The sequence below is a fragment of the Salvelinus sp. IW2-2015 genome, unplaced genomic scaffold (assembly GCF_002910315.2).
Source record: "Salvelinus sp. IW2-2015 unplaced genomic scaffold, ASM291031v2 Un_scaffold1370, whole genome shotgun sequence".
In the NCBI taxonomy this organism is placed as follows: domain Eukaryota; kingdom Metazoa; phylum Chordata; class Actinopteri; order Salmoniformes; family Salmonidae; genus Salvelinus; species Salvelinus sp. IW2-2015.
Genome location: NW_019942862.1, coordinates 191,960 through 203,365, shown reverse-complemented (window position 1 = coordinate 203,365; position 11,406 = coordinate 191,960).

Sequence of the window (11,406 nt, the reverse complement as noted above, 5' to 3'; positions counted from 1 at the left end):
CCTGGTTCCTCTCTAGGTTTCTTCTAGTTTTGGCCTTTCTAGGGAGTTTTTTCCTAGCCACCGTGCTTCACACCTGCATTGCTTGCTGTTTGGTGGTTTTAGGCTGGGTTTCTGTACAGCACTTTGAGATATCAGCTGATGTAAGAAGGGCCTATATAAAACATTTGATTTGATTTAATTTGATAATAATGAGTTATGATATCATATTATTATATTATTTTAGAATAATACAAATCTGTCACTCAATCAAATGTATTTCTTAAAACCACTTTTCGCATCAGCAGTTGTCWCAAAGTTTTTTWKKYYWWWRCAGCCTAAAAACCTAAAACCTAAGAGAGAGAGCGAAAGAGAGAGACACAGAGAYTTCATTAAAGGTAACTTACATGTTCTTTACAACCTTTTTTATTTTCTTCTAAAACTTTGTACAGACATGTGAACATACATTTACAATTATTAAAAGTTTACTATGCAAAAAAAAAACGATTAAACTAAAGTGTTTTTTTACTAAACCTTTATATAAATCCTACATATTATTATTACACAATACAACACTGTAATGCCCAATATATGTTTATATGTGTAATTATTGTTTTTGTTGAGACAGAGGGACAGAGAGAGAGAGATTTAATTAATTGAAGGTAAATACAATTTTCTTTCAAACCTTTTATTTTCTTCAAACACTTTACTACATTAATTTAAGCATAGTATACAAATTATTAACGTTGTACTATACAATATTAAATATTAAACTATGACACTAATGTTTATTACTAAACCTTTATATGGATCAGACCTGTTATTATTACACATCACTACACGATACACGTTTTCTTTTGTTGTTAACACATGAGAAAATCTCCCATTTTTGGGCTGGAATAGGATGTTGAGGCAGCTGTGTGTGAAAAGCTTCACTGTTGAATCGTCCGGTTGGAAAATGTAACCAATATAGCCRTCACTCATATCAATRCCACCATTAAAACAAMCAGGTGAATCACAAAGAATGGCATCAATGGTTTTGTCATTGTGCCCCAATCATGAAGGACACAATTCACCTAGAATAGGTCTAGGAGACATTTTTCTGTAGTTTTCTGTGGTTTATCTCTCTTGAGGTTTCTTCTCGCTCGTAGTGTTCACAGGACAAGTCTAAGACTTACTAATACTCAGGCAGACCTACCCGGAAATTACTTTTTTCAAACACATTTTCTTTAAGTTCAACAAGGTCACTARGCGACACATCAATCACCAGGCCATCACTTTTTATTTCAAACATGTGCTTCYCTTCAAAGGAACAGCTGCACTATCAAGTTACATAAGCACACACTAAATATTGTGAGAACATTAACAAGTCAAACACAGGAGACAGAAAAAACGAATCAATCACTTTTTGACAGCAACCGTCTACTATATTCTCTCTAATGTGCTTAGAGCTTTGAAACAACTGCCTTTTTAAGTTTCTCTTTTGAGTTTTGTACTAAACACATACTTGTGAAAATTGAACACACACACTTGTTTTTTATCCTTGTGGGGACCTAACATTAACCTTAACCCCTAAACCTAACCCTTAATCCTAATTGTAACCCTAAACTTAACCRCTAATCTTAAATTGTCTTTGCCCTTGTGGGGATGTGGGAAATGTCCCCACGAGGGAGAGTTGTCCTTGTTTTACTATCCTTGTGGGGACTTTTGGGGATTTCACGTCCCCACGAGGATAGAAGAACAAAAACCACACACACAACAAACTGTCAGAACACTTGAAKACTTTGCAACTATCTTAAAGGAAACTGTAATGTGAACCTCAGCCTGAAGAGAAGGAGAAGGAGGTAGAAACCACACAATGTTCAATTTAGAAGTGGGGGAGATTACATCTGGTATCTTACTTTGAATGACTCAAAGACTAAATAAACAACGGTAGCATTTACTCACCTCACTACTTCCTCCGTCCTCTTTGAAGTTGTTTATGACTTAATGGGGGACTTCTGTGTTGTGCAAAGTTMACRTCCTMATGACACACTTTGCTGAAGTAAAGTGTCAAATTAAATCATAATGCCAGATAATAATGAGGTTGACATTATTTTTTCTCAGATCTGTGCTCTACAGTCTTGTTGCTGGTGCTGAGCGATTAGAGCTTTTTGAGGTCTGTTCGGTTTCGGTTCGATTATTAAAYAATAATCACGGATTTCGGTTGTGATTATATGGGTTGAACACTATAAAAAAAATGACAATTAATAAATAAACAGTTAATATAGGTCCCATGATGGTAGTGACTTTACTGCAGTCCATTACTGCTTATCATTTATTAACATTACTTTACTTTAATAAAATGTCAGTTGTTGTGTAAATTACATTTGTTTTATTTGATTGCTTTATTATTTCATTCCATTTCATCTCTAGAGCTGCTGCRTATGCTGTCTGACAAAAATCTCTATTTTGTAGTTCTTTAATAAGGCATACTTTTATGATCATGTATTTTCAGGTAGAGATAGCTCGCAAGGCATCAGCTGCTCTCTATGTCCCCTCACGGCCATGCATTCTTCTGTCTCTTCTGTAGCATTGAAAGAAACACAACTGGACAAGTAGATGCACAATGGATTATGGTCACTGTAGTTAATTGCCACGTTTTATGCACTAAACTATATAGAAATATTGTGTTAAACTACAACTCCCTACTTCATCGCACAGTTCAGGCTGGCTCTGGTTTATCTATAGAGAAACTGTGCATTGTGTGCATTGAGCTCGCAGAAAAAAAACTGAAAGAAGTGGAATTCAAATAATTGAACAACATCAGTCAATTAGTTGTTTAAAAAATGGACCCCCCCCCCCCACCCCCAAACATGTAGGTTAATCTCTCAGCAGTACTTTTTGCTATCGTAAAGTAGAAATATCCAACATCTTAAAGCTACTTCCAGTATGTGTATCTCTGGTGCATCAGCAGCCATAGCTGCAAGAAGGAGAGGTGCTGAGGGTGCCGCAGCACCTTCTGAAAAATCTGAATAAAAAATATATACAGTACCAGTCAAACGTTTGGACAAACCTACTAATTCCAGGGTTTTTCTTTATTTTTTATATTTTCTTGCATTTCAAAAATTATGGAACAAAAAAATATAGAAAATCTTTTTTTATTTGTATTATCTTCTACCAGATCTAATGTGTTATATTCTCCTATATTAATTTCACATTTCCACAAAACTTTAAAGTGTTTCCTTTCAAATGGTATCAAGAATATTAATATCATTGCTTCAGGTCCTGAGCTACAGGGAGTTAGATTTGGGTATATAATTTTAGGTGGAAATTTTAAAAAGGGGCAGATCCTTATGAAGACATGAAGGCCAGTAAATCCAGAGAATTTCAAGAACTTTAAAAGTTGCTTTAAGTGCAGTTGGAAAAACCATCAAGCACCATGATGAAACTGGCTCTCATGAGGACCACCACAGGAAAGGAAGACCCAGAGTTACCTCTGCTGCACAGGATAAGTTCATTAGAGTTAACTGCACCTCAGATTGCAGCCCAAATAAATGCTTCACAAAGTTCAAGTAACAGACACATCTCAATATCAACTGTTCAGAGGAGTCTGCGTGAATCAGGACTTCGTGGTCAAATTGCTGCAAAGAAACCACTACTAAAGAACACCAATAAGAAGAAGAGACTTGCTTGGGCCAAAAAACATGAGCAATGGACATTAGACCAGTGGAAATCTGTKCTTTGGTCTTATGAGTCCAAATTTGAGAGTTTTGGTTCCAACCGCCATGTTGTTGTGAGACGCAGAGTAGGTGAATGGATGATCTCCGCATGTGTGGTTCCCACCGTGAAGCATGGAGGAGGAGGTGTGATGTTGTGGGGGTGGTTTGCTGGTGACACACAGTGATTTGTTTAGAATTCAAGGCACAATTAACCAGCATGGCTACCACAGCATTCTGCAGCGATACACCATCCCATCTGGTTTGCTTTTAGTAGGACTATCATTTGTTTTTCAATAGGACAATGACCCAACACACTTCCAGGCTGTGTAAGTGCTATTTGACCAAGAAGGAGAGTGATGGAGTGCTGCATCAGAAGACCTGGCCTCCACAATCACCCGACCCCAACCGAATTGAGAAGGTTTGGGATGAGTTGGACCGCAGAGTGAAGGAAAAGCAGCCAACAAGTGCTCAGCATATTTGGCAACTCCTTCAAGACTGTTGGAAAAGCATTCCAGGTGAAGCTGGTTGAGAGAATGCCAAGAGTGTGCAAAGCTGTCATCAAGTCAACACGTGGCTACTTTGAAGAATTGAAAATCTAAAATATATTTTGATTTGTTTAACACTTTTTTGGTTACTACATGATTTCATAGTTTTGATGTCTTCACTATTATTCTACAATGTAGAAAATGCAAAAAAATAATAATAATACTTGAATGAGTTATTGTGTCCAAACTTTGACTGGTACTGTACATTGAGTTGCTTAAATTAGCWATTCCTATCAACATTAATAAGAATTTCAATGACAGTGTGAAAAACTATCGTTGCCTGTCTTTACAGGTATAAGGCTATTCTCATGAGCCATAATCGAGCTCAGCTTTAAATGTCTGACTTTGTTATGGGAATGAGATATTGGCTATTTCTAACACATTTTGAAAGTGCAGAAATTAGACACAATGACWAAACATTATAGACAGCTGTGTCTAAACATTTAGCATGACTTTAACATGAGACGTTAACATATATGGTTAGGGTCAGGGGGTGTAGCTCCCTTTTAAAGTGTGAGTGACTGCGACAAGAAACTGAAAACCACTTCCTGTTGACTGGGTTCTGTGCTGAGAAGAGCTGTTTAAAGTTCTCAGGTGTGAAGGTGCTCTATTGAAGTGCTCTGTGTGTGAATCACTGTATTTCCATGCCAAGAAAGAATCAACTTTATCAGGCCCACATTTCATATAACAACATGGAATTGGAACTGAATCATTTCCTGGGGACTATTGATTCATACAGTTGAAGTCGGAAGTTTACATACACTTAGGTTGGAGTCATTAAAAGTCATTGTTCAACCACTCCACAAATTTCTTGTTAATTAACAAACTATAGATTTGGCAAGTCGGTTAGGACATCTACTTTGTGCATGACACAAGTCATTTTTCCAACAATTGTTTGCAGACAGATTATTTCACTTATAATTCACTGTATCACAATTCCAGTGGGTCAGAAGTTTACAAACACTAAGTTGACAGTGCCCTAAAACAGCTTGGAAAATTCCAMAAAATGATGTCATGGCTTTAGAAGCTTCTGATAGGCTAATTGACATCATTTGGAGGTCATTTGTCATTTGACATCAATTGGAGGTGTACCTGTGGATGTATTTCAAGGCCAACCTTCAAATTTAGTGATTATTTGCTTGACATCATGGAAAAATCCATAGAAATCAGCCAAGACCTCATAAAAAAAATTGTAGACCTCCACAAGTCTGGTTCATCCTTGGGAGCAATTTCCAAACGCCTGAAGGTACCACGTTCATCTGTAAAAACAATAGTACGCAAGTATAAACACCATTGGACCACACAGACATCATACGGCTCATGAAGGAGACTCGTTCTGTCTCCTAGAGATGAACATACTTTGGTGCGAAAAGTGCCAATAAATCCCAGAACAACAGCAATGGACCTTGTGAGGATGCTGGAGGAAACAGGTACAAAAGTATCTATATCCACAGTAAAACGAGTCCTATATCGACATAACCTGAAAGGCCGCTCAGTAAGGAAGAAGCCGCTGATCCAAAACCGCCATAAAAAATCCAGACTACGCTTTGCAACTGCACATAGGGGCAAAGGCCGTACTTTTTGGAGGAATATCCTCTGGTCTGATGAAACAAAAATAGAACTGTTTGGCCATAATGACCATTGTTATGTTTGGAGGAAAAAGGGGGAGGCTTGCAAGCCGAACAACACCATTCCAACCGTGACGCACGGGGTGGCAGCATCATGTTGTGGGGGTGCTTTGCTGCAGGAGGGACTGGTGCACTTCACAAAATAGATGACATCATGAGGGAGAAATATTATGTGGATATATTGAAGCAACATCTCAAGACATCAGTCAGGAAGTTAAAGCTTGGTCGCAAATGGGTCTTCCAAATGGACAATGACCCCAAGCATACTTCCAAAGTTGTGGCAAAATGGCTTAATTATGGACATCAAAGTCAAGGTATTGGAGTGGCCATCACAAAGCCCTGACCTCGATCCTATAGAAAATTTGTAGGCAGAACTGAGAAAGCTTGTTCGAGCAAGGAGGCCTACAAACCTGACTCAGTTCCACCAGCTCTGTCAGGAGGAATGGGCCAAAATTCACCCAAATTATTGAGGCAAGCTTGTGGAAGGCTACCCYAAACGTTTGACCCAAGTTWAACAATTTAAGGGCAATGCGACCAAATACTAATTGTYTGTATGTAAKTMTCTGACCCACTGGGAATGTGATGAAAGAAATAAAAGCTGAAATAAATCATAAATRTCTCTATTATTATTCTGACATGTTACATTCTTAAAATAAAGTGGTGATCCTAACTGACCTAAAACAGGGAATTTTTACTTGGATTAAATGTCAGGAACTGTTAAAAACTGAGTTTAAATGTAGTTAGCTAAGGTGTATGTAAACTTCCGACTTCAACTGTAGGTCCTTAATTTAAATAACATCTTTCCCAATCTCAAAATAAAAGTTCAAGTTTATTTGTCACATGCACTGTGAAATACTTGCGAGCCCTTTCCAACAATGCAGTATTCAATATTAAAATACTGATAATGGCAATCAATAATCAAGGAACAGTAGCATAATGGTATGCTACTGTGATAATCAATTTAGCAGCAGCGTAGGTAAGAGGGGGTGTGTGCGTGTGTGTTACAGGCGTTGGATTTTCCATTTATATTTCGAGGTTGGATGTTAGCACGTTTAGCACGTGGGGCGCACCGGTTGGTGTCACCTCGTTAGTCAGTAGGTGTTCACCTGTGCTGGCCCAGGTGATATTTAAGAGTGGCTGGCCCAGTGCTCCAGTGGTCTTGAGAGATGTGGAGGGTTAACACCTTTAGTTGGCACTCCCTGTTTGGTTTCTAGAAATGTCTTCCCTGTTTTCGTTTTGCTCAACTTATTGGTTTGTTTCCTGTCTTTAAGTTTGCTGTGGGTTTTTCTTTTGTATGCCTSTTAGCGGGAAATMTGTGTGGGCGCTCATGGTGGGTGTCTTTTAGGTCCCAGTTGTTGTTGKTAGTCAACTTTCAGTGGACACCATGYGTGTCTTTCAGAACCCCTCCTAAAACCACACCTGTTTTGTTTTGGTTGTCAGTGACTCATTGTTAGTTCCCCCTTCTGTTTGACCAACAATTTTTGGTATTGTTGCTGGGGAACGTAACAGTGTGGGTGTAAGTGTGTGGCGTCAGTAATGTTTGTTTGAGAAAACAAAGGTAATYTGAGCATTGCAWTGTGAAAAGCTATTKTTTTTTATGCAATGTGAAACAAGTATTTCTTGATGAAATGCTGATTTAWGTTWGGTAAAAAGTGACTGGATTATTGTGTGTTGTACTTAGTTAATTTGAAATGTTTTGAAACRGACTTTGATTTCTCTTTGGAGTTTTGTAATAAACACATACTTGTGCAAATTGAACACACACACTTGTTTTTCTATCCTTGTGGGGACCTAACATTGATTTCCAGTCAAAATTCTATTTTCCCTAACCTTATCCCCTATACCTATACCCTTAATCYTAAAATAGTATTTGTCCTTGTGGGAAATGTCCCAACGAGGGAGAATTGTATTTGTTTTACTTGTATATTTATTATTTGTGTGGACTTTAGCTGATTTCAGGTCCCCACAAGGATAAAAGAACAAAACCACACACACAAGAAGCTCTCAGACCACATGAAACCTTTCCAACTATCTTAAAGGAAACTGTAAAGTGAACCTCAGCCAGACAAGAAGGAGAAGGAGGTAGAAAACACAGAATGTTCATTTTAGAACTGAGAGATGAAGTCTGGTATACTTCTGATCTGTCAACTCTGAGTGACTCAAATACTAAATAAAACAACAGTAGCATTTTCTCACCTCGCTACTTCCTCCGGGACCTCTGTGTTGTGCAACGTTGATCTCCTTARGACYCACTTTGTTGAAGTAAAGCATCAAATGAAGTCATAAAGCCAGATAATGAGGTTGACAGTATTRTCTCACAGATCTGTGTTCTACAGTCTTGTTGCTAGTGCTGAGCGATTAGTGTTTKTTGAAGTCGGTTTGGTTTCGGTTTGATTATAAAAAATAGTCACGATTTCGGTTTTGATTATTTGGGTTGAACGCTGTAACACAGAAAAAAAACAATTAATAAAAGTCCCATGGTGGTAATGACTGTCCATTACTGCTTATCACTTATTAATGTCACGTCTACAGTCGTGGCCAAAAGTTTTGAGAATGACACAAATATTAATTTTCACAAAGTCTGCTGCCTCAGTTTGTATGATGGCAATTTGCATATACTCCAGAATGTTATGAAGAGTGATCAGATGAATTGCAATTAATTGCAAGTCCCTCTTTGCCATGCAAATGAACTGAATCCCCCCAAAACATTTCCACTGCACCTCGAGGCCGTCCCCCTGACCAGCATAGTCCCGTGGCTGGAGCCGTGCGTCGGGGGGGTACTGTCACGTCTACTCCCGCTCCACCTCTCCAGCGTTCGACGTCGCCGGTTTACTAATCACTGGCTCAGACAACCATCATTAAGCACACCTGACACCATCTTTACTAACACCTGCGCCTCATGAGGCACACCTGGACTCCATAATTTCACTGATTACCTCCCATATCTGTCACTCCCTTAGTTCCATTCCCCAGGAGGCATTGGTTATGCACCTGTTTCTCGTCTCCCAGGGTCTCCGTTACAATTAACCATTTATTCACACTACTTTACTTGAATCTAAAAAATATTTCAGCATCTCAGCTTTTGCAAAAATGGAAGTTGTATAATTAACAACAGTATCTTGCAGGATGCAATAGTTGGAATTGTAAGAGTTGCCCTGTTCCTTTCTCTGCAATCATCATTCTAATGGGATCCAGAAAGAACAAAACCCTGTCCTCAAACATTTACATCAAAAAGTGCAGTTATGGGCAAAGACCCAAAACATCCACATCAAATTAAATATTTTTCTTGATCAAATAATATAGAAAACCACTTTTTGTGCAGTTTTCATTTACCATCCTTACAAACCACTTAATGTAAATGTACATTACTGTATTGTATATATGCTGGTCATCTAGGTTAGAACCTGTAGACTTTCCATCACCATGAAGAAAAACAATGTTCAATACAGTAACTGAGTACATTGAGACATCAAGTGGTTTGTGATGATGTGGCTCAGTTGGTAGAGCATTGTGCTTGTAAATCTAGGGTTGTGGGTTTAATTCCCACGGGGGACCAGTACAAAAAAGTATGAAAATATATTCACTCACTACTATGTCTACTAAAAAGAATGAATAGACCATTTCAATTTTCACATAGAAATAACTTGCATTTGCAAAGTCTTTCAAGAAACTGGAAAGCAAACCTGTATCAAGAAAGTTTTTTTTAGATTCCGCAAATATGATCAGATTAACTGTTTTGCACAGATAAGTATTAGACAAATTTTTACTCAAAAGTTGTGCACTGGGCCTTTACTAGTCCTCTATTAGCAGACCTATATAGGTGTCTTCAGTGTGGGCAATTTTGTTTTTATTTTTTGCATTAAATTACATTTCTCAATACATTAAGGCCACTACTCTACTACCAGATGTCTACAACACAAAATACATGTGTACGTGTATTTTGTYCATTGTACATACGTGTACATTGTTAACAGCTGTCTAAATAGTTAGCAAGACGTTTAAATGAGACGCTAACATCTATGGTTAGAGTGAGGGGGTGTAGCTCCCTTTCAAAGGTGTGAGTGACCGCGACAAGAAACTGAAAACCACTTCCTGTTGACTGGGTTCTCTGCTGAGAAGAGCTGTTTAAAGTTCTCAGGTGTGAAGGTGCTCTGAGGCTGAATCACTGTATTTCCATGGCAAGAAAGAATCAACTTGATCAGACCCACATTTCATATAATAACATGGAACTGAATTTTTTTCCTGGCTGGCTGACTCATAGATGCTTAATTTAAAATAAGATATTTCCAATATCAAAATAAATGTAAACCCCCTGCAAGTTCCCTTCATGGACGTGAGGCATCAAAAGAGAATGACTTCATTTGATAGAGATGGACTAAAACAGAGCTGTTGGAAATCTTCCCATTTATTAAAACAGACATTTCATTGTATATTAGCTGTTAGCATAATGAGGTTCCAGTATTACAGATGGGCCCTGACCTTTCCTATCACGTTATAAACATTATCACAGACATGGGGCGCGATCAGCAGGACACAATGTTTACAAATCTTCAGTTAGAAATGTACTATGTAGAACAAACAGGCCTCTCTTACATGTAGAATGAGAAATCAGTCATTCGTGGCATTCCTGTCTGCAACTTTCCTACGTTTGGCTACTGAACGTGGCCCTGATGAAACCTCTGACCTACACAGCTCTGACAGGCATTACAAAATACATTTACTGGCACCATAGAAAAGGACTGGCCTTGGTACCAGTCTGTTTGTGCCATCATGACACTCCTTGTCATGCCAAACAGTCGGTGGAATGATAGCACAAATAGATGTTGGACCAGGCTAGAAAAGGATTTGTTTGATAATGACACCTAATATAGTAGGGAGGAGTTATTTACAGTAAAAATATCACTGGCACATCAAAAGGCACGTTTTAGAAGGACCACTGGAGTGATCAGGTATTGAAGTACAGTCTAAGGAGGAATAACAAGTACATACATATGAACATGCATATGTTAAAGCACACATACAGTGTTCTTGGAAAGTATTCAGACCCCTTGACTTTTTCCAAATTGTGTTAAGTTACAGCCTTATTCTAAAACAGATTAAAGTCATCAATGCCTGGTACGGCAATTGCTCTGCCTCTGACCGCAAGGCACTACAGAGGGTAGTGCATACGGCTCAGTACATCACTGGGGCTAAGCTGCCTGCCATCCAGGACCTCTACACCAGGCAGTGTCAGAGGAAGGCCCTAAAAATTGTCAAAGACCCCAGCCACCCCAGTCATAGACTGTTCTCTCTACTACCGCATGGCAAGTGGTACCGGAGTGCCAAGTCTAGGACAAAAAGGCTTCTCAACAGTTTTTACCCCCAAGCCATAAGACTCCTGAACAGGTWATCAAATGGCTACCTGGAATTTTTGCATTGTGTGCCCCCCCAACCCCTCTTTTACGCTGCTGCTACTCTCTGTTTATCATCTATGCATAGTCACTTCAACTATACATTCATGTACATACTACCTCAATTGGGCCGACCAACCAGTGCTCCCGTACATTGGCTAACCAG